The sequence below is a fragment of the Ambystoma mexicanum genome, chromosome 10 (assembly GCF_040938575.1).
Source record: "Ambystoma mexicanum isolate Mex_15411 chromosome 10, UKY_AmexF1_1, whole genome shotgun sequence".
Classification (NCBI taxonomy): Eukaryota; Metazoa; Chordata; class Amphibia; order Caudata; family Ambystomatidae; genus Ambystoma; species Ambystoma mexicanum.
Window position 1 is genome coordinate 500,160,783 of NC_090932.1, and position 25,151 is coordinate 500,185,933.

Here is a 25,151-nt window from a genome sequence, read left to right on the forward strand (position 1 = left end):
AACAATCATATGAGAGGTGGAGAGACATCTCAGCTCCATAGGTTAGAATCTGCGTCACCTTCTGCCTGTAAAAGGTCACGATCAGTGTTTACGTTAATTTACCAAATTTCCGGTGGAGCACCCTGCCCTGATTCACCAAAGGAATCATTCTCTGCCATAGATATTCATAGTGAGCAGCCTCATTAGCATTTCTATTGACAGTAAACCCCAAGTAGACTATTGAGTCCACCATCTCTAAGGGGATTCCTCCGACCCTCTAGGTAAATTTCTCTTTCTTTACACTTCTTGGATTCTTCATCGGGAGAATCTTAGATTTCCTTGCATTAATTTTCATACCATTGCTTTTAAGGTACAATTCAAAAGCTTGGAGATGATGCTGAAGTCCTATGAGAGTACAATCAAGGAAGACCAGATCATCCGCAAAGAGAATCCACAGTACCTGGGCCCCATTTACTGTCGGCAGAAAGTCACAAATATTCACACGAGACAATCCCAAGTCAGAGATATATAGGCAAAACAGGAGTGGCGCAAGAGCACACCCCTGTTTCAGGCCCAGATAGGTGAACATTTTACGAGATAACGTTCCCCTTGCACACAGCCTAATTTGAACCAAAGTGTTGGTATAAAGCGCTTCAATTGCTTCTACCAGATCCACCGGACAAACCCACATACACAATTTTGCCCACAAATGACTCCTCATAACACTATCAAATGCCTGTTCGAGGTCCATAAAGGCCAAGAACAGTGTGGATCCCTTCTCCAAGCTCTTTTCTTTTAGTAAATTCAATAAGAAGAGGTTTAAGGAGATGCCCACTCCCCTTCCAAAACCCGTTTGCCTAGGGTCCATAATTCCATTCCCTTCAGCCCATTTTTTCAAGTCGCGCAGGAGAAGCGTTGCAAAAAGCTTTCCCAACACATCCAAAAGGGCGGTAGGACGATAGTTTTTAGGATCAGTCCTATCGCCCTTTTAAAAAAAAAAATGGGCACAATTAAGGCCTCCTTCCAAGACTCAGGTATAGATCTATTAGTCATGATTTGTCTAAACATTGTTAACACAACACTTGCCCAGTGGTCTTTGTTCTTTTTTAATTCATAATTTGAGATCCCATCGGGTCCCGCCATGCGGCAAGCACTCAGTTTTCCAATCATAAGGATTACATCATGGTCATCTAAAGCAAAATTTCATCCACTCCTACCCATGACTCTAGGAGTAGCCAGACCCTCACCCCAGTCAGAGAACAAGGATTGGTAGTGGTTGATCCAATCTCTCTCTGCCACCATCACCAAAGAGTTCTTGTGGTGGAATACACCACCATTGTTGATTAACTCCAATGTAGCTCTGGCGTCTTTCTTACAGACCGCTTGAAGCATACACTCAGCATCTTGCTGGAGACACAAAAGTTGTGTGCTTCTGCACCAATTTTTATAGGTCTGACAAATCTTTCTTATCCTTTCTTTTTTCCCAGAACCGGAGTCTCCCCTTATCTGCTTCAATGCTCTGCGCATTCCTTTTCTTTTTGTAACTAGATCCTGAGCATGCTTTTTTGACCATGGCATGTCCCCTTTCCGTACACCTGGTTTAGAAAACTCTTTAAGGAGATCCCTATAGTCCGTATTCCCAGGATCAATCAACAATTGCCTATTATAGTCTCTATTTATGCTCCTGACCTCATAATATTTCAAACTTAGATGAAGCCCACAGCTCCTCAGTTCAACCTCTTCCATTACATCCTTCAAACCCCTAACTCCTCCACCGCCAAAACATACAGTCAGTAAGTCATGATCACTGATGGACTGGGGACTAACCACACATTTCACAATCCTCTCCTTACGATTTTTTGAGATAAAACAGTAGTCAATACATGATGTCAGTGAACCACTCCTCCATGTCGGGCGACCAGGGATATCTCCCTCCGTTTGACCATTTACCAAGTGCATTTCTCTTAGCTTCATGTTCAACGTCCATTCTTTCTCTCTTTCCTTCCATTCCTTCTTATCGCACACTTTCCCTTTCTTATACAACAATTTAATATTGAGGTTACCACACAGCACTATATTAACTCCTTCCACCGCACAACAGCCTCATCAATCAAGTTGGTTATAGCCGTCGTAAAATCAAAATCCTTCCCCATATTGACTCGCCAATAAACATTAAACAATACCCAGGAAAAGTTCACACCATCCTGTTAATTATTTAGGTAAATTGCCTGGACATAAGAATTGGGGCATTTCTTGGCCATCACTCACCATTCCAAGTCGTTCTTCATCATCATCAATAGGCCAGAAAATGGGCGGCCCAACAGCCCTTTTAGTGCCGGCTTTAAGAACACCACATACCCATCACATTGAGGGGGCTCCCTTAACCAAGTTTCATGGAACACGAGGATATCAAGATTATCCAGAGCCAGCATCCCACCCTCAAACCAGCTTTGAAACCCTCTAGTGTTCCAGCAGACTATCCTCAGTTGGTTCAACTTATTTTCCATAACAATCTAACACCATCCGGGACAGCCCAATGACCCCGCTAGCCATGACCAGGAGGATGTTGTAGCGGTAGGAGAAGTTAAAGCCTTCAACTCTCCATGGTTCGCAACTTTAAACTTCTGTGAATGTACATCTTTCTTGTTAACCTCCAGATCCACCTCTTTAGATTGCTTCCTTGATCCTTCATTACCACTTTCTTTCCTCTTTTCAACCCTCGCCGCCTCCGAGCTGGATTTCCAGTAGTCGCCGCCCTTGTTGAGGTTGCCATTATACCAGTTCATTTTCAATTGGGCATGAAAATCTGTTAGTTCAAATCCGAAGGGTAAGAATTTTTCTCTAAGTGCCAACAAGGAATCCTTTTTAACTTGGGAGGAGAGATGCAATATAATCCAGTCTGTCTTTTTTTCTTCAACAAACTTCACAATCTTAATGTCCTCTGTCACAAATTTAAGGTTTGGGGTTATGGTATTAACCAACCACACAACATTTCCTCTGTTCAACAAGAACATCTTGGAGTCGCTCTCCGTCCTTTCCAAACAAACCTTCAGACTCAATTCTTCCTTTTTCCGGGGCAGCCGGGGCTTTTCAATCATCCCCCCTCCTGACAACCTCCCATCTCAGTTCCTTCTCTGGGCCGTTGTTTTTACCAGACTTAGCTGACTTATTCCTATTTCTGGCCCCCAAACCACCTCTTCTCATTTCCTCCAAGGACCTCAAGCCAAGACCCATTTGGCTGGCTTTGTCCAATCGCTCCATAGTTTTAGAAGGGACCCTAAGCATGGCCATCCTTCTTTGTTCAAGTGTTTTAAAGATCCCCAAAACCTTTTCCATCTTATTCACGCCCTTTTTGAAAAGAGCTGATGCTTCACCGGGCTTCAATTTTTCTTCCATCTTATGGCACAGGGGCAAGACTTTTTTCAGGGACTGCAGCCTGTGAGGACTTTTCCTTTATCATGTGGTCAATTCTGCGAGGCCTTCCATTAATTCCCATTCTGACTTACTAATGTCTTTCCATTTGGCATCCTCATCGGCTCTCTCAAGTTCTTCTACCAACAGGCTCAGCTCCTCAGTTGAGGTGTCTGGCAAGGGAGGAAGATCTTGCCTAGGTTTCTTAAGAGCCGGGAGGCTAAATTGCATAGGAGGAGATCTAATATTCCTAAGGAAGGCGCAAGAGCCCTTCACCTTCTTTCTTGCATTAGATGGCATTTTTTGGATTTTTTAGCCACTTTTGATTTTTGCTTGACCTGTGGCACACTCACGGCACTTTCCAGACTATCCTTTAGCAGGCTTTCCTCCGTTATCCCCATGGGTTTAGGGTCCTTCTTTGTATTGAAGGCAGATAAGACGTTCTTTGCAACAGAGATGTCATTAGCCCCTGTCAGATCTACTACTGGCTCCAGATGGCTGTATCCTAGAGGATTCAACCACACTTTCCTTCACGGGAGACGACATTCTGGTCAACCTTTTCATCTGAGCCCTCATCCACTTACAATCTTGTAAGAGGGGTTCCATCATGAGGGACTTGTCCACTGATTCACGGCTAGCCAAGTCGCATAGTGTATTTTGCCACATAAGCAGGTTTCTGCTTCCATATTGAGTTTCTTGTCAACACTCATTGCCATAGAGTCCCTATGTTTTGCATTTTTTCTAACAGTCCACCAATCAAGGCTGAATGGGTTTAGATAGACTCATTTAGATTCTCATACGGTTTCATGAAAGGCCCTCAGGAGATAGACAGGGAGGCCATCACAAGTTGCTGCAGTTGCATTAGGTTCACCCTGGCCCACCATCCACGGCTCTTCTCTTTCTTCTTCCTCATTGTTCATGAATCCTGGGAGAGTAATCGGTAGACATGCTCCCTGATGAATAGGACTCCGATGGCACCTCACTTCCCGAGATAGTCCGCCGTAATTCCCTCCTATACAGCGGGCTATTTTCCACCGGGGGTATATTGAAACTGTTAATAGGTGTATCCACCGCTTCCACTGGGGCAGCTTTCATAGGGTCATACCCCTCAAAGAGTGCATGGCATTCCCCTTCCATTGGTGAGCCAGACTCTAATGTAGCATCAGCCTCTCTATCCACCAGATCCTCCGCTTCCTAGAGGCATTTATCCAAAAGTCTTAAGTGTTAGGCAGAAACCTGTGCAGTTCCCTCTGGGACCACTGCAAAAGATTTAAGACTACAGGTGTTTGGCAGTAAACCCACTTGGTAGCAGTCTGTACCACACAGATTCACTTGGTAGCTGTGGCTGAGCAGTCAGACTTCCCTCAAGAAGAGTTAGGCAGTATACAGAGTATTCACAATATGTCAAGAGCACACAATAGAACAAGTAAACACTGACCAGGGCTTGGTGTAAAAGAGATATAATTATTTATTTAAAACCACATCTAGAAAAACACACAGGCACTAATAGTAAGCAATTCAGAAACACGGTCACTACAAGATATACACTCCCTTAAAAGAATATTAGACAAGTCTTAAGTAAAGCCCTACTTATTTTCAGACAGCGGTGAGTGCTTAACGTAGATGGCACTCTAATAGTTTGTTTTAAAAAGGGAGAGAAAAGCAGAGAACAAATTGAAACAGATCCTAACACTTTTACAAGAACAGAACAAGAGAGGAAGGCAAAGTAAAACCGTGAATTCAGAGTCAGTAGGCCGGATCCGCTTTAAGAGGATCGAAACGAAATGTGTCCAAGGTCACACGGTTGCAGTGCACAAGAGTCTTGTAAGGGTTCAAAAAGGAGTTGGATCAAAGAAAGGGACCAGTTAGAGGGTCAAGGCGGCCAGCCCAGTCCAGAAGGTTAAGGAGTTATTATTACCTTGTAGCAATCTTTAGAAAGGGAGGCCTGGCGGACACGGTACCTTAAAGAGGTGAGAACACTCCAGCGGGGGAAGAGGTGCAAGTCGGTGCTTCGTGCGGGGGAAGAGAGAATCTCGTCGTGGAGGAAGACAGGAGTCCGTTGCACTGCCAGGGAAGAAACCAGCTGCGGAGTTTCTCAGGTACAAGGAGCGGTCCGTTGATTCGTGGTTCAGTGGTGAGTGGCTATCCGGCCGCTGGGGTGCTTGACACAGGCAGTTTGACCACAAAAAGGGCTGGGGTGCAAAGAAAGAAAGGTAAACTGGTTGTGCCCACCAGCCAGGGGAAGAAGCCTCTCCAGCCGGGAGATCTTCTCTGTCGTCGGGAAGTGGTGAGTCGGTTCTGCAGGGCTCCACCGGTGGTGTCGTTGTGGTAGGTCAGCTCAGCTTCTCCCTCGTCGGATTCTCAGGTCCTGTGGCGACTTCTTAAGTTCCAGTCCCCAAAGCCCTGCTTTTATGCAGCATGCTCCCATTCACTCAGCCTAGCTGTCAATCAAACATGATAAGTGGTGAGCTGGCCGGCTCACCACTTGGGCCAATCACACAAGAGTGTGACTTGAGTTACCAAGGTAACTCAGTCCAGGGTGCCTAAACCCCCTCCCACAACCCCTGTGGTACCCAGACAGAGTGGCACCACTTTTGGAGGCTTCTGTGGAGAAGCCCACCAAAAAGTGGAACAAAGGGCTCGACTTGGGTTGGAGTCACAGAAGAGAACACAAACGACATTTTTGAATCGAGTCTTGGCAAAAATTACCAACCGGAGAATTAATAGTAATTAAATAAACCTGCGGTATGTTCGAGGCTATGAGAATTAAATAATTAAAGTTGGTAACAATGGGAAAATCCCATAGGGAAATATTCGCGGTCGAATATAAAAAGTAGTTTCCACTGCCACCAGCCAAAACTCGATCAGGGGGGACGGAGACGTGCCCCCTCGACTAACAGACCCGGGGCAATCGAATTGCCCCGACCAGTACGTCCACAATATGATGGTTTGTACTGGTTTCTGTTAACAATTTGGGACTAGTTAAGCCAATGGTGACTTTACATGCCCTGGGAGACAGTAGTCAGTCCCAGGGTATGGAGTGTATGGTGGGGTGTCAGTATGACAACCCTGTGTTACTGCTCGGAGGGTGCTGTGTAACACACATAGTAAAAACACATGAGACCCTATGGAGTAAAGGACCCCATAGCCCATAAAACACATTAACAGTCAAAGGAAAACCATAAATCATGTCCAAGAGTGGGAGAAAAAGAGTCTCACTCTTGGCAGGAGAAAAAAACAAACTCCAGAAATCCAGCAAAGCTGCTGGGGGACTCACTAGGTTAGGAAATTCAGCCTAAAGAGAGAATTCTCCCTAACACTAAGCAGTCATTCACCCTGGACAGACTTTGGGCCTCTTTACGACCCAGGCGGTAAGGGGTTAACGACGCCGGAAGAGCTGCCGGCGCCGTTAACCCCCTACCGCCTCATTACAAGGTCTGCTCGCGGGACCTGCTGAGGATGCCTGGTAAAACCAGGCGTCCTTAGCGGATCCCGCGAGTAGAACAGGCATCCTCCCCATTCCCATTGAGCCCTATGTGGGCTCGAAGGGAATGGGGATGTACCGGGTCCGGGTTCCTTGAATAGGGAAATACCGGACCCTCCAAGGTCGGAATGGCCCGGTATTGCCCTTTTCAAGGAACCCGGACCCGGTACCGGGTATGGGGATAACCATGCCGCTAAAAGATTCATGGCTACCTCCATACTCGGAATAAGGCCCTTAGTCTTTTTTGTTTAGCAATCTTGACCATGAGGTCCCAGAGATCATTAGCCAGCTTACTCGCCAGTTCCTTAACACTCAGGGCCGCTAGTTGCAAACAGGAGTTAATGCTGGGGGCAGGAGCAATAAGCTCCGGAGGCACCGCATCAGTCGGGCTGCCTGTCCTCTTCTCCACACCATTTTCTTCCATGAGGGGCGAAGGCGCTTCCAAGACACTGGAACTTGGGGATGCATAAGATTTTGGGACCTTGGCCTGAGACCCGGCCCCCAACACCAACGGCCCGGAATGTGCACCCCCCCCCATCTTTCATGGGCATCAAAACATCCCTCGGAGATGATTCCATCAAGGGCAACAGGGACAACCCTTTCATCCTTGTGTTGGTTGAATCATTCCCTCGTGGAAACACACAGTCATCAGCAAGAGGCTCTGACCCCACCACACCTCTCCTTAACTGCAGCCGGGTTTTCGCGCAGTGCAGGGAGGAAGATCTCAATTTCTCCACATTCTTTTAGCGATCTCCAAATGCGAGCCACCACTTTACCACCTATTGCCAACACCCGCTTACTCCACTTATCTCCGCTTCGAAGGGAGATTAAGTAGGAGTAGAGTTTTACGGGTAGGCGGGGCTAGAGCGTCCACAGTTCACCAATTCTTAAAGCACCACCAGCAGCAAAATAAACACGTAGCTACAGCAGCAGCAAAATCCACACCGGAAAGCACAGAAGCACAAAGCCTTTCCTCCCGCTAACTCCACAACAAAATGATCACAATGTTTTCACAGAGCTCAACCACGGGGGTCCATGGGTACACAAGTACAGTCTAGGGGAGCTTCACCTTTTGTGCAGCTTTGGGTGCACGCTCTACACGGCTGACATGGCTCACACGGGTCTATGCGAGTCAGCAGGCAGCCAGACAGCAGGCCATCTTATGCAAATTCCTCCTTCGTGTGCACCCTAAATTGTAATGAGACTCATGGAATTTTATGACCATTGTCATCCCGCAGTCACATCACAGTAGTTCGTGGTGTAGACATTGTGATTCTGAGAGGGTTGTACAATTCTAGGAGATCTTTAGCTCCAGTCTGTATCCTAGAAGAGAATCATAGAAGAGATTAGTTGCCTTGACATCAATCTCTATCAGAAGCTCTGACTGTCCAACCCAGCTGGAGTCATGCAAGCAAACTGTACCAACGAGAAATGAACTATGCATTTTTTAGAATGTGTATAATGGAGAATTAAGACACATCAAGAAGACATTTAAGGAATAACAATGTGTCGTTTAATGGGCAAACAGTTATATTTTGCATTGCTTGTAACATTTTTATAGTGCTACATTACACACCGTCTGTGGCTGCTTTCTGTGAGATGACTGGCGCCCTCGTTCTGCTTTTACCTTCTGCTTATCACATCTTTATTTCAACCCGTTTTGACAATAATGAAACATGTAAAAGTTGCAATTCCTATATTAAGAAATAAATACAATGTTAAAGCAGAAGACACTTTTATGTAGGAAACTGGAAAAGTAAATGATGGGCCGAAGACAGCTGCTGTTCAACCTGGAAAGGTGCTTTACTCTTGAAGTGCAAACACGTCCTATATCACAGTCTCCACAGTGCATCGGTGAGGTGCTGCATGCTGTAATACACCGAAGGGAGCCGAGGCAAGATACCGAGGAAGGCACTAGGTGCCAATGTCGGCATTAGAATGACAGCAGTAACAATACTGGCAGACGGAAATTGCCGAAACCCCTTCCTACAGGAGTGTGTGGGCATAGAACTAGACTACGTGGTGGGAATAGAAAGAGGTTATGAGGAAATAACGCCTGCATAAAAAGCACAGGATTGCCACATCTGTTTTTAAACATCTAGCATTCTAATGCTAGCATTTTCACACAGAACAATATGGCTGGAAAGTGAATTTCCGCAGTGCTGAAAACATTTTAATATACTGCTTGGGTATGTCCCCCCCCCCATAAAAGGCGGCATTTCTTTACTAGAGGAACTCACATTCCTCTATAAAAAAAAAAGTAGACCTGCTGCCTCTCTTGTCAGGGCTACACCACCACCTTACTGTGGGTTATGGTTCCACAGTGAATCATATGGTTATTGTGATTGATGGGCCCATGAATAAAAATACATTTACGTACTACTATACCCAGGTGACCATAAGGACAGAGACCATGTTTGGGGAAAAAGGAGTTCCCATTTTCTACAAATGATTATTTCCTCCTTGTCTGGAACCATACACTGACCTGTGAGTAATATCTTCTATAAGTGTTAGAAAACCAGTTCCAACAAGTCAAGTTGAATACATGTCATTTACTTCATATTACAAACTGGAGATGAACAGCAATGCAGGCACATGAAATAGCATGCATAAAAAAGTACTTGTGGAGTGGCAGGTGGATAGTGAAAGAACCTTTGCGTAGCACCAAAGATGGCAGTGGGGAGCTGATTTAAACCATAGATTATTGTGGAGCCCACAAAGAGGTCAGTAATATTATAAACTAGTATAGAAAAGCAATGAAGGTTAGAGCTCTCTACAAATCTGAAATTAGCTTGAATGCTCAAGTTCTTGGCCAATCCAAGGCTTCACAACCTGCACTAAAGTTCTTGATTGGCCAAAGAACTTCATGCATCTCTTTAGCTATGCATGGTTTCTGTAATGCAACAGAGATACAAAGAGTGAGTGGGGATGTCAGTGGCTAGTACTGAGCCTCTTGAGGCAATCATAGTTCAGATGGAACCAGAAATACACATGCCTAAACACATAGAGGGTTATCAGCTACCTGAGGATAGGGTATAGGGTCCAAGATGGTACTGCTCCACCACCTACTGCTCCTCCTTTAATCCTCCTTATTATGATCTTCCTACTCCTTCCTCTCCTTCTCATTATCTTCCCGGATCATCTTCCTCCTTATCTGCCCCCTCTTCTTCCTGATCCTCATGCACCTCCTCCGCCAATTGACCCTCCTCCTTCAGATCCACCTCCTTCTCCTGCTCTTCTTCCTACCCATCCTCGTCCTCCACTGCATAGTCCTGATCCCCCTTCACCTCCTGGACTTCCTTATTCCCCTTCTGATCCACGTCTTCCTCATACTGATCCTGTATAGGAGCAGCTGAATGCCTCTGCAGGAACACCCGCCCCCTCCTACGTATATGCTGGAAGCCAGAAATCGCACGATGCACGACACCAGTGATTATGAGTCGTCCAGGGAGAGCCTTCGAGAAAAGGCATCCACTAAGAAAAGCCTATCTGATGTTTCCTCGTAGAGATGACAGTCTCTTGGAAGAGGTCCCCAAAAGAATATGACAGTAAGCGAAAGAGAAGTAGATGACGTCACAAGAAAGCAAGCGTGACAGACTGCGAAGACTGGCTGATGAAGAGCATGTATGAACCTTATAGAACCTGATGATGGAGTAAAGAATTGATTAAACATTTGTATATGAGGCAGGGATCGCACGTGTGAAAAGCACTGCAGAAAATGCAAATCGTTCAATAACTGATACAGCAACGCAAATAGATAAGTAATCTTAGAGGCTAGCTATATGTAGTGAATAGACTGCAAGCTGTGCCACCATTATATAGAAGCTGGACATCAGTGTCAAAATTTAATAAGTTCAAACCCATGGATAAAAGGCTGAAGCTTTGTCACAGCAAACAAACAGCTAAGATCCAGGAAAGGCCTGGAAGAACTGCCCGGCCTTGTGTCAAGATTGAAGCAGACAAGAACTGGTTATCTATCCTTGACGAACAAATTGATTATTTGGTATAAGAGTTACTCTGCATCCCGGCTACTACCCGATTCACTACCTTTTAAGGGCCAAAGGTTCACTTGATAGCAGTGGTAGGATTGTTCTGACCCATCGATTAACTTAGCTCCAGTATTTTGGACGATCGGACATCCTCCACAATCTGCCCGCAAGATCACAGGGTTTCCTGTGAAGAGTGGGCGAATAGAAAACTTGCAAGAAAACCAAGACGGTGGGCAGGGTCCCTCTTTGACGAAATCCCTACCTCTTTTCCACTGGTGATTTGCGGACACAAGGTGAAAGTGGTTGGTTGGATTAGGAGACGATATCGAGGGCCTTGAGTCAAACGAACAAATGATTAGTAGACTGAGGGTAATGGCAAAATAATGGAACTGGTTGTGATCATTTAAGAGTAACAGGAGTAATGGGAAATATTGTGTAGAGATACAGCACCTGAGATACTTGAACCAAGGGGGTCTACAAGAACTTGTCTCACACTCCAGTTGGAGTCTCTAGGCTACGCGTAAACAGGTTTGCATAAGGAGACAAGTCAAATCCTGTGACAGGGTATTGATTAGGGGTGCAGAGAATAAAGAGTGATCACTGAGTATTTTTTAGTAAATGTGACAAGTCGACTAGTTTGTCTGTGTTCTGTGTTAAGTTAAGGTGTCAAAGAGTGGCACGAATTGTGAAATAATTGAAACGAAGTTGAGGAGCTAAAAGGACTATCTAGGGAAATGGTTGGTACCAATCCAGAGATAAAAAGAGGTTTGTGCAGTGAGTGTTGAAGTGCGCTCATATTTGTTGTATTTAGATGTTCTCCTTGTGCCAACTCCCTGTAGGCTTTTCTTATTTGCCACATAGTATGACATCACACATGACGAGTCTCTGCTATAAAAGTATATTTTTTTAATGAAATGCTTTGAGAAATATGCTGTGCGATGCCCGTTGATGTCCATTGTAACTCACTGTTTTAGATAATGGATAATAAAACAGTAAACTCACTTTTCCGTCTTCCTGAATTGGTTTGATTATTTTGTGTAAGAGTTACTCTGCATCCCACCTACTGCACGATATGCTACCTATTAAGGGCCATAAGTTCACTGCTTCTTCACCTTTTGATTTCCTTTCTACTGATCTATGTCATCCTGATTCTCCTCTCTATCTGCCATTTACACTCTTCCTTCTGATTCTGGTCTTCCTTCTTCTAATCCTTATCATCCTCCACTGATCATCATTTTCCTCTTACTGATCCTGTTTCTTTACCTTTTGATTGTCTTTTCCCTCCTCCGGTACTATGTCTTCCTGATCCTACTCTGTATCATACCCTTATACTATTTCTTCAGATCTGGGTCTTCCTACTTCTGATCTTGATCAGCCTTCCCTTGACCTTTCCCTTTCTCTTCCTCTCGATGCTCCTGCAACTCTTTCTTCTGATCCTCCTCCTGATACTCTTCATCCTCCTACCGATTCTTGCATTCTTTTCTTCCTTATCCACCCTATTCTCCTATTCCACCACATGAGCCTTCTTTTCCTGATCCTTTTCAGGTTGATCCACTTACAGCTCCTCTTACTGCTATTCCTCTTTCTCATCCAACTTCACCGCCTCTTTATACTCCTGAATTTCCAACTGATCCTTATCACCCTGGTTCAACTCCCCTGATCATCCTGTACAGATTCTTCCTCCTCTTGTTCTTCTTCTTCCTCTGGATTGCCCACCTTCTGACCTGTCTCTTCTAGATCTATCCCTCCTCGTACTGATCCTCCTTATGCCCTCTTGATTCTCTACCTCTCCTAATCCTTGTTCTCTTTCTGACCCCTCATCATCTTGATCTTACTCCTCTACCTGATCTTCCTACTCCTGATCCTCCTCCTATTATTCTGAATCCAGATAGTCTTTCTCTAGATGCTCTTCCTCCTGATCCTACTTCTCCTGTTGATTCCCCTCCTCCGATCACCATTTCTCTTTCTCCTGATCCTCCTATATCTCCTCTGCTTGATTATCCTCTTCCTACCTCTATAGATCAAACCCCTCCTCCTCCTCCTCCACATACTACTCCACCTCTTCATCTCCTTGTTCCTCCTCCTCCTGACACTCCTCCTCTCCTGATCATCCTCCTTCTGTTGACCAGCCTCCAAAACCTTCTTTTCTTCTACTGATCTTTCCACTGAGTCTCCTCCTCCTCTTGATCCTTCAAATCATCCTAATACTCCCCATCTTCATCCTATTCTCGCTAAGGATCACCCCATATGCCTCTTCCTCCCAATTCCTCTTCTGATCCTCATCCTTTGAGCCTCCTCTTCATCTTCATCCGGATCCTACTACTCAACCTGTTGCTCCTCCTCCTCCTTCTCCAGATGACCCCCTGCCCAGTATCACCCTACATCTCCTCCACTTCCTTCATCATCTCCTGAACCCCAATCCTCCTTCAATCCCATTTCTCTTCCTTCTTATCCCCCTCCTCAGTATCCTCCTCCTCATTATTTACCTTCTGATCCTGTTCTTCCTTTTGGTCCTTCTCTTTCTCTTCTCTCTCCTCCTGACTATCTCCCTCCAGTTCCTTCTGAACCTCCTCCTCTTGATGTTTCTACTAATCCTCTTCCTCCTGGTCTACCTTCCTCTACTTCTCCGCCTAAACTTAAAGATCCTCTCACTAATCCTCCTCCTCCTGATATATCTTCTTCTCCTAATCGTACCCATGCCCCTGATCATCATCCTCATCCTGATGCAAATACTCCTTATTCTACTACATTATGTATTCCTCGTGATCCTCCTCCTCCCCATAGTCCTCCTCCTACTGATACTCCTCCTACTGAACCTACTCCTCATAATACTCCTCCTGATCTTCCTCTTCCTCCTCATGAGCCCCTCCATCCTCCTCTTCCTCCTGATTCTCATCCTACTTCCTGATCCTCTTTCTCCTGGTCCTCTTACTCCTGACACCTCTCCTCTTCCTAAAGCTCCTCCTCTCCTTCCTCATCCTACTCCTACTTTTTTAAAATTTGCTGTATTGTTAAGGTTAATAATGAAACAAAAGATCAACCTTTCAATAGTTAACACAAGTCTTATGCATATAATTTTGCAGATCTTTAAACAATAGAATAAAATGCAAGAAAGTGAGAATTTAAAGGACACAATGTGACTTAAAATGAAAGTAATATTCGAGACGATTAAGCATTTTAGAAACAATGTTAAGATAGCCATTTGAAGCCCCTCAATTTCACCATCTGTCAACAACAGTTTTACAAGTTAACCCAAGTTTAAAGACATGAGAAATTTCACAATTGCAATTCTCACTTTCAAGATCCTTGTGTCGAATAGCTGCTTCCACAGTGTGTCTGGTGTGAATAGTCTAAAATTTTTAAAATAGGGTTTGCAATAATAATTTTCCACTCCAGTAAATTAGGACAAACAGTCAGCAAATGTTTCATATTTTCACATTGATCTACGTGACAGCCAAATCTGCATGCATTATGATCATCAGGGATTAGTTTGCGTCTGCACAAAACCTCTCTTGTTAGCCACAAGTTCAATCTAAAACATAGAAAGGTGCTTTTGTACACCGGGTTTGGGAATTTTAGTAGATATGACTCTGTTGTTTGCAACTTCTTTGGAGTAAATGGATTATTTTTAAATGACTTATTTTACAAACAATGTTCGATTGTACACATCCAGTCAGGTTCCCACAGTTTGCGCTTCACACGATTTTGGATCTGTTATGATATGATATGATATGATATTTTATTTGTATTGCGCTCGTACACAAGTGTTTCCGAGCGTGACTAGGCAAGGGAGGGCAACAGGGGAGAACGCAAAACAACAACGATCTTACTAGGCCCAGTGACATTGAGAATGCGCAAGTGAATGGGAAAGGGAAAAGGGAAAACGTGCATGGAAGGGGGAGAGTGGAAAGTGCAGATCAGATAAATAAATAATAAATAAAAATAAATAGAAAATGGAGGCAATAAACAGTGGTAGTGCAGCCAGCAAGTGGCAAGTGCTGTGTTTATGGCAGCAGACTGGGTGAGTCTGACAAGTGCAAAAAAAGAAAAAAGGAGGTGGAGGGCTTTATGGGGACAGATACAGTCCACCAGTGCAAGGGGTGGCCAGGAGGCAGAGCAGCTGGGCGGTAGGGTGAGCAGGTACCTGGGCACAGGGGAAAGAGGGTGGCCAGGTGCACAGTGCCAGGAGAGAGCCGGTCAGCAGAGGAGAGGGGGATAGGAGGCAGAAGCAAAGAAGAAGGTCTTGAGGTGCTTCTGGAACTGAGATGGTTCTCCTCAAGTTTTAGAGTGTCAGGGAGGCTATCCCAGAGGGAGGCCCCAGCTGAAGATTGAGATCTACCCCCAGTTTGTTTCTTTGAAAAACAATTGACCTGGAGGGAGTTAGAGGTAGAGGAGCGAAGCGCTCGAGAGGGGAGGTTTTTGTAGAGGGAGTGCTGTAGGTATTTTGGACCCAGGCCCCAGAAAGCCTTGTGGACAATGCAGTGGGTTTTGAATTTAATCCTTGCATCCACCGGGAGCCAATGGCGATATTTTAGGGCTGGAGAGATATGTTCCCAGGGCTTGAGGCCAAGGACAAGTCTCGCAGTCCTGTTGTGGATACGTTGCATAGGGCGGAGAGTAGAGGCAGGTAGATTTAGAAAGAGGCTGTTACAATAGTCCAACCTAGAGAGAACCAGAGTTTGGGAGACAGTGATCTTCTGGGTCTGGGGGAAGGAGAGGAAAGGCAGAGTACCTCTGAGAGGTGCAGTAGGAAGTTTGACTTTTTAGAGACCTCAGAGATATGGGCGGAGAAGGAAAGTGTGGAGTCAACGATGACCCTGAGATTCTTAGCCTCGCAGGTAGGCGTAGGAGGGGGGCCAATGAAGGCTGGCCAGAGAGAGAGGGAAAGGATGGAAATGGTGTGCCGATGAGGAGGATCTCAGTCTTTCTGGCATTCAGACAAACATCATTGGCGGCATACCAATCTTGAATGGCAGTTAGGCAGTCAGAGATGAGAAAGGGAGAGGAGATGGATGAGGGCAGCCGAAAAATGAGTTGAGTGTCATCAGCATAGCACTGGAAATTTGAGCAGAAAATGGCAATGCAGTGGGCAAGAGTTGCCAGGTATTGGTTAAAAAGCCAGGGTAACCCACGGGTAGAGAGGAAGATAGATGATAGGAAGGACCCCAGTTGGAACTGGGAGGGTCAATCAGAGAGGAAGGAGGTCAGCCAGGCCTGAGCCTGATCAATGATACCCGGGTTATCATGGAGACGGTTGAGCAGAATGGTGGTTGACCATGTCGGAGGCAGAAGAAGGATCAAGAAGGATGAGGACAGAGGAAATGTTAGAGTCCATGTTGGAGAGCAGATCTTCACTAATGTTCAGGAGAGCAGTTTCCATGCTTCTGGCTGTTCTGAAGCCAGACTGGTGATCATGGAGACAGCCAACAGAATCTGAATGAGAGTTAAGCTGAGAGATGGCCAGCTTTTCCAGGAGTTTGCCCATAAAGGGGTTAATGGAAATTGGGTGATAGTTAGCCAGACAGGAAGGATCAGCTGTTGGTTTCTTGAAAAGAGGATGCACAAGGGAGTGCTTCAGGGGGGAGGGAAAGGATCCTGAGGCAAAGGAGCAGTTGCAGAAATTGGCAAGGGCCGGAGCAAGGGTGTCAATGTGGTCCTTGATGGTTTTAGAGGAACAGTGATGAACCTGTTTTGATGAGGCTTTCATAGATCGGACTTGTCTAGCGACCTCGTCCGGGGAGAAAATAGGAAAGGAAGTGAAGGACGGTGGGCGGGTGGTTAAATGGGGGTCTGCAAATACAGACTGAGAGGGAATAGGAGGGACAGAGGAGGAGAGGGTGGACAGGATGTCCTGGGTTTTTGAGATAAAGTGCGAGACAAGGGCATTACAGAGAGCCTGGGCGGCAATAGGAGGGGTGGAAACTACTGCAGGGTTGGCAAGCATCTTGCAGATTTTAAAGAGTTCAGCCGAGTTGTTAGAAGCTGCGGAGACATGGACTTGAATGTGGGCTCTCTTGTTAGAGCGGACAGAGAGTCGGTATTGCCGTTGGAGCAGGCAACAGGCCAGTTTGTCAGAGGATGAACTAGAAGCCCTCCATTTCCTCTCAGTCGCACTACACCTACATTTAAGTGTAGCTAGGTCGGAGTCATACCAGGAATTGCACTTGGCTTTGGACTTCAAGCGGATCCTCATGACAGGGGCAAGAGCATCAAGAGTATCAGAGATAGAAGAGTAGAGAAGGGACAGGGTTGTGTTGGGGTATCTGTTGACAATAGATCTTGTGAGATGTCCGTATTGTCCATGATAATTTCAATTTGCTTCCTCCCTTCGGTTACAAAAGCATTGTTCAAACATTTTAAATAGTTCAAATGTATCTGAAGCAAGGAACCTTCTTTCTCACTAAGGCAACATTTTCTATAGAGCAGTTTCCAGTTGTACATGCTAGAAAGTGATAGCAAGCCCAGTTTGTATCTGAGGATACACATTGGTTGTGATTTTGGCAGAGCTAGTACATGTTTCCAAAATGCAACCTCAAGTTTTAGCCAGTTTGATTTTGGTTTAAAGGTTTTGGTCGCTGACCCATACAAGATGATTGGTATAACCTTCTGAGTGTAAAAGGTTAAGCATGATAATTTCCCATATTTTGTGTGGATTACTTTTGCTTGGGATGTTGCTGTTGCTGTTTTGGTTTTGAGATCTTTTAAGTAGGGTTATCGGAAATTTGGTTGTTGATATTAATTCCCAGATATTTGTATTCTTTGACTATCTCAATTGCGTTCCCATTTAAGTGCTATTTTGGAGATTTTTTGAGTGCTTCACGAGGGCCACATTTGATAATTTTAGTTTTATTTACATTTATTGCCAAATGATTAGTGCTTGCATATTCTTCAAGGGCTGTCAAAACCTTTTGGAGACTCTTGGGCATTTTTGCAGAAGGACAAGATCATCAGTGTAAAGTAACCATGCAATGGGTTCTCTGCCCAGCCTTGGAGGATCGGAGACTACACCACCAAACTTGCTTTTCATGTCTGATATAAATAAATTGAAAAGTGCTGAAGCTAATCCACATTCTTGTTTTAGGCCGCGGTAGATATTAATGGGTGTTGAAAGTTTGCCTTCTGATAATAATCTGATTTGAACTGAAGTGTTGGTGTGTAATTGTTGGATTAAAGCTACGATGGAATCGCGGCAACCTGCTTCGATACGTTTGAAGATGAGAAGATGTCATGTTACTGAGTCAAATGCAGTTTTGAAATCTATGTTGGCTATGTAAAGTGGTTGTTTAGGTTGGATGGCTTGCATCTTGATGGCGGCTATTACTGTCAAGTTAACTGATGTCCTGAATCCAGCAACAAATCCTGTCTGACAAGGATCCTGCAAGTGATTGGTTAGTATCCATTAATTAACATCTCTGACTAGTAGTCACGCAAACAGTTTTCCTGGCACGTCCAGTAGGGCTATAGGACAGTAGTTGGACTCCAGTTGGTGGTTGCCCTTTTTAAATATTGGTATGATAATAGATTTTTGCCACGATGATGGAATCATTTGCAACCTCAGTGCATGCTTAAATACTGTGCAGAGAATCTTGGCCCAGTGTTCTGGGTGAGCTTTGAGCACCAGGTTTGTGAGACCGTCAGGGCCTGGAGCTCTGGAGGAACTAAGTTTTGAAATGTAAAATTGGATGTCATCTTGGTCAAAGTGTAGTATACTGGGGAAGGGGAAGTAAAGGTGTTCACAGACTCATTGGGATCAAGAGGAGGATTTAGAGCTGTGAAATGATGTATCCAAGTTTGCTCTGCAACTGCGTTTATTTCAGTGGCGCTTGATTGAGGTGAGTAGATTGATTAAGCAAGAGCTAAATCTCGCTAGATCTTTTTGAAGCAATGACTCGCAGCATTTCTTCACCATCTTTCTGATATATGAGGGCTTTTGTGATGTCATCCAATTCTTATATTGGGTGTTCTGTGTCTTCAATTAGGCAAGCCTATCTAGCGGTGGTAAATTGTTGGCTAATTTTCTACCTCTATGGAGAGCAGCATTATGCTGTTGGATTTCGCAGTCATATGCATGAGCGTGCCTATAGGTTGGTTTGAATGTTTTGAGTGAAATCTCTTTGAAAAGTTGGAGAGCATTGTGATAGTATCCCTCTGACCCAATTAGATGAGATATTGGTTTGGTCATGTAGGATGAGAGATTTTTGTAAGTTGCTCCGGAGACCACCAGAGGCGATTCCGCCCCTCTGTGACAATTAGTCTAGTTCGGTATTCATCCGATTGGACAGATTGAGTTGGAGTTTGCAAGTCCATGTCAGGGATATTTGCTCATGGTTGCTGCATGATTGGCATATGATTTCAAAACGTTGAGTGACAGAAAATAGAGATCTGTCTGCATAAATGTAGTCTATGATTGCTTCTGACCTTTGATTCCTCCTTGTGCTATTTGGAGGTATGTATCCATCAATAGCTTCATTTAGCATGATCAGGTCTCGACTAACCATTAGCCAAATCCATCGTATTGTTTGTATATTATCATTTGATGCACCAGTCACAATGGTGGATGCAATTGAGGGTCTAGCATAATTAGATTTAATGTAAATTCCATGGCTTTAAAGAAGGAATTGGCTGGAATAGCTATGTGATTGCAGTATAATTAAACTAGGGCCAATATTCTATTGGGTGTGATTATCTTAACTCATTGAATGTAGCTATTAGGTTCAGCCCAAGCCTCAATCCTTTGGCCTGTGGAGTTCTTGACAGCTGCTAATAATCCAGCCATTGGTATACCTTTAGCCTGGGTTATTGCTGGACGTACTAAAATTGTATGATCTTCCCTGATCGGGCAGTCAATGAGCCTGTTCTCTTGGAGAACAAATATGTCATATGAAACTAAATCGTTTGTATTTGAATTCATGAGGTCCTTATAGCCTCTTGTATTCCAGCTAAGAAGCTGGTAGGATTGTGACTCAAGGTTCTTCAATTGCTAATGTCCGTTAACTGGTCATGAGCGAGAAAGCTGGTGTCCCTGCTCGTTGATCTTGATTTTATGATGATGAGTCAAGGCCTGTTGAGAGCACATCACAGTGATGATTGGAGAATGCAGTATCTTCTTTGTGGTTTGGGAACGAGTACTGTTCAAATCAGTAGGTAATTCTGTGTTGTTGTGCAATTCATGGACAAGACAGAACCCCAAGCCTGGCCTGGGGTTATGTGGCAATTTGGTGTTAAAAACAATACTAGACTTTATCCTGAGTCTGGCTATGGATATATCTGAGTCATCAGGAAATTCTACATGGGTAATGTCTGGGGTAGAAAGATCCTCTAAAGATGGAATGTCATTACAAATATTCAGCACACAAGTCCTGTTGAGGTAATAGATGGGAAAGGGTCTTGATCTACAGTATATTATCAATTTATGGCAGTACACTGGTTGCAGCGTTTTTGCCAATTTTGTCTCCGAGGTAATGAGATTAAATAAAAGTTGATTCTGCTTGCCTGTCTGTTGCTCATCAGGTACGGACGTAGTCCATGAACTCGTTATTCAAATGCAGAAGTTCCCTTGAACGCCTTCTGTGTGTGTTCAGTAACATGTAATATTGTGCCACAGATTTGGCTATAGATTCTCTTCTCTGCTCCAAAGTAAGGTATTGATCTTCAGATGCCAAACTACTATTTTGTTGGAGCTTGGAGCTTTGTTTTGGACAATCATTTGAAGGTTCTTTCTGAGATTGCAAGGCAATGGCATGCAATCCATCATCAATTGGTTCTTTAGTAGAGTTTACTTCAACAGTCTGTGCTATATGAACTAGTTGTGATTTACTGCTTAAGGCTAAGTTTGTGTATTTTTTAGTGATCGCTGCACTAGCATTTTGCAGTTGTTTCTTGGGCAGAGACAAAGCTTAGATGAAATGTTTCGAGCTCGACTGGTTTTGTATAGTGGCTGATTTTATATTTTTGATTTTTTTGATTTGTTGTACAGATTTAGAGGTTCCTTTTTTTGTTTTTGTAAAAATTGTAAAATTGGAGATTTGTAATGCCCTGGAAGGAGTAGCATAAGAGCAAGCAGCAGCTTCTGAACTATATGAGTCAGGATTATGAATTGGAGGACTGAGTAGCTGGCAATTCAGGTGTAAGCGGTTGACTAAAAGAAGCAGAGTTTGTGAGTGGTTTCCCAGGTATGTAGGCGGCACCTTCCAGTTCTGTGTTATTGACTCTAAATCAGTCAACGATTTTGCAAGGACCTCCAGGGTTGTTAATTCCACTACATTGGATCGAATGGTAGTGCTAGTGCACGCTGCGGATGAAGCACAAGCGTGAACATTGTTGTGCAGTAGGCTTTCAAGATTTGTGTTGTGAGCATTTAGCTTGGTGTCTATTGATTCACACAAGGTGATTAGTTGACTGTGTGTGTGATGCTGATTAGTGGAGTTATCCACTGTTAATAGTTTCTGAAGCATACTGGCTTGAGTGTCAAGTTTGAAGCTTAACGACTCAGAGTTTCGCCAATGACAGAAAAGCTGTGTTCATCTCTTCTGGTGTTAATTCTAGTAACAAAGGCGCTGTTGAGAGGGATGACTCTCTATTTGCTTTCTGGGTGTTGGCTGCGCAAAAGAGATTGAAAGAGCCGACGAGTTGTTGCTGGAAGGGTCAAACATGATAGGGGACTGGGACAAAATGCTGTGGTCTGTTGGGTTGCAAACAGGACTTGTGAGAAGGAAGTGAGGGATCGGAAGAGAGCGAGACTGTCATTTGGATCTCCCAATTGCTTCGGGTGAGTACAGAATTCCTCATTTTCGTGTAAGGTGTAGACATCATTATGCATGCTTTGTATCTGCGCTGATGTTTGTGCTCCATTGGTGTATAGATCACTGTCAATTCTGATGTGGGAAACAAGCGAATCACTAGTGTCGTGATTTGGGTAGTCCGAGTCAGTAGCTCAGTCTTGCTAGCTAATTTCATCAAGCTCGGCTGCCTTTAAAGAGTCTGAGGGTGTGGCTAAGTCAATAGTCGGTTGCTCGATTAAGACGGTATTGGTAGGGCATTGTGCCGCCTCGATCGTAAAAAGGTAATTGGCCTCATTAGGAGTATGCCATACCGCCATACTATGAGTTCTGCTTGCAGGTGCCCTAGCAGCCACGTGGTTTTCCCGGGTGGCCGTACTGGCACCCGCGAGCACAAAATGATGGTAGCGACGCTGCTACCATCCTCCTCATTCCTATTTAGCCCTATGGGGGTTCAAATGGGAATGAGGACGTACTGGCTCCGGTACCCGCGCAAGGGGATTACCGGGTCCGCCGAGGTCAGAATGACCCAGTGATTCCCCTTTCGTGGGTGCCGGAGCCCGAGCCAAGTTTGGGGGTAGCCATGCCGGTAAAACCGGCATGGCTACCTCCAACCTCGTAATGAGGTCCAATGTTTTGTTTGTCTTGGAGTTCTTACATTTGGAAGGGTCTAATGAACAAAATGTTTGAATGTCGGCTGTCATTGAATGAGTGCGAGAACGAACAGTCGAAAGCCTGGTTTTTGTAGCGATCAAAGTTTCAAGTGTTTTAACAGGAGTTTGCATAGTAAATACAGCTAATTTGGTGGTTTCTAGATTCCCTGGCATGCTCATCTTTAGAGGATATAAGTTTCTATGCATGTGATAGTGGGTATTGCGTAAAGCAGTTGAAGCACTGAATCTTTTTAAAACAGTTATGAACTTGAAACTCACAGTAAAGTTTTGACAGGCCTCGCCCACGCAGCCCAAACAGCCACTACAGCACTTGATCAAAGCACTTGCTTCAAACGCACTCATATAAATGCGCGTTGCTTGCAGTTGAAATAGGAGGCTGGGTAAAGTGGGCAGAGCCAATGAATATAATCACTAAAAATGGAAACAAACAGTAATATTAATGTGGTAGTATACTTATAGTAGGATTCCCATTTAGATAGGAGTGAAAGGCTGTAGAATCCAGTAAATAGTCCATACCAAGTAGGAATGTATGGGCCAGCACAATCAGATGGAGGGTTCCACAGCCACAACAGCACTAGTTCAAAGCACTTGCTTCAAACATGCACTAGCAAATACGCGCAGTCTGCAGTTGAACTAGGATGCTGGGTAAAGTGGGAGTAGCCAATGACTATAATCACAAGTAGGAATGCATGGGCGAGCACAATCAGATGGAGGGTTCCACAGCTACAACAGCACTTGATCAAGGCATGTGCTTCAAACGCGCGGGTGCAAATGGGTACGGCCTACAGATGAAATTGGATGCTGGGTAAAGTGGGCGGAGCCAATGAATATAATCACAAGTAGGAATGCACGGGCCAGCATAATCAGAAAAAGGGTTCCAAAGCAACAACAGCACTTGATCAAAGCACTTGCTTCAAATGTACACATGCAAATGCATTGCCGGGTAAAATGGGCGGAGCCAATGTATATAATCACAAGTAGGAATGCACAGCCCAGCAAAATCAGACGGAGGGTTCCACAGCCACAACAGCACTTGATCAAAGCACTTGCTTCAAACGCGTGCGCGCAAATGAGCATGGCTAGCAGTTGAAATAGGATGCTTGGTAAAGTGGCCGGAGCCAATCAATATAATCACAAGTAGGAATGCACGGGCGAGTGTAATCAGATGGTGGGTTCCACAGCCACAACGGGCACTTTATCAAAGCACTTGCTTCAAATGTGCGCGTGCAAATGCGCGCGGCCTGCAGTTGAAATAGGATGCTGGGTAAAGTGGGCGGAGCCAATGAATATAATCACAAGTAGGAATGCACGGGCCAGCCCAATCAGACAGAGGGTTCCACAGCCACAACAGCACTTGATCAAAGCACTTGCTTCAAACGCGCATGTGCAAATGTGTGCAGCCTGCAGTTGAAATAGAATGCTGGGTAAAGTGGGTGGAGACAATGAATATAAGCACATGTAGGTATGCAATGGCCAGCAAAAAACAGATGGGGGGTTCCACAGCCACAACAGAACTTGATCAAAGCACTTGCTTCAAATGTGCGCCTACTCCTACTGATCTTCCTCATGGTCATCAACTTCTTCCTCCATATCTTCCTTCTCCATCCCTCCTGCCATGCTCCACTAGATTCTCGTCATCCTTTAGACCCTTCTCCCCTCTTCTTGAGCCACCTCCCCTGATCATCCACCTCCTCCTCCCATTCCTGATCCTCCTCCTCCTCCTCTTTCAGCTCCGCCTCCTCCTCACTCTTTTCCACCTCTTGACCTTCTCCTCCTTCTGATCTTGCTTTTACTTCACCCGGTGGAGAAACTTTGCTGAAAATGTTGGGGGGACATGACCTCTGAAGAAAAGGTGCCCCATTCAAATGAATGGGGACAAAATAGTGTGCCATGAAAGTTGGGGGGACAAACACCCCCGTCTCCCCCTAAAATTACGCCCATGAAGTCTTCGCCTGATCCTTCTACTTCTGATGCCCTTTCTTCTGATCTTCATCTTCCACCTGAGACTCATCCTCCTGCCCCTCTAGCAATCTCATTATTTTGGAGGCTGTCCTCCCCAAAATAAAGTCAGAAGATTGTGGTTGCATTTAATACTGTGGCTAAAAAGGTAATTAGGGCAATAGGAGCTTTGATTTGATTGTCTATTCCTTGCAGGGACCCCTGAGTTATATTTGGCCTTAGGCATATGGGCCCATTAAATTCCTATGATTGTATGCCCCCCTCCTTACCTACAGGTGAGGGCAGTTGTGTAGGATTTTAGTCTGACCCCTGCACAGGTCCACATATCAAAGTCAGGTCGAAAGATCATGGCGCCAACAAAATGCCCTTGCACTTGCAGGCTTACTTGCACACCCTGCAATCCTGATTTACTCTGCACTGGGCAACCGGAAGGCATATAGGTGCCTCTTAAGAAAAGGCATGCAACCGTTAAAAAGGATTGTCCAAAAGATCATATGAGTGTGACTATGATAGAATTGCAATATATTGTCTAGGAACAGCTTATTACATAACTACTTCCAACCTGCAATAACTGGATAACATTCTTTAGGAAATAGTATTAGAGAACATCTAACATTTCCGAGAGTTATAGACCTTTTCCAACAGATAATCTGGTTTCTAACAACCCAGAAACACAGGGCCTCATTACATGTTTGGCGGTATAGAAATAAGGGTTCTGGTAGAAATGTACCAGCACCCTTTCCGGACCGCCAAACTGCAAGTTTGCCAGTGGGGGCATGGAACTCCTGGCAGGCTTGACCTGCCAAGATTTCAGGCCCCTATCGGTAGTGTTTTCAATGAAGCACCGGCACCATTAGCAACAGTGCCGGTGCTTCAT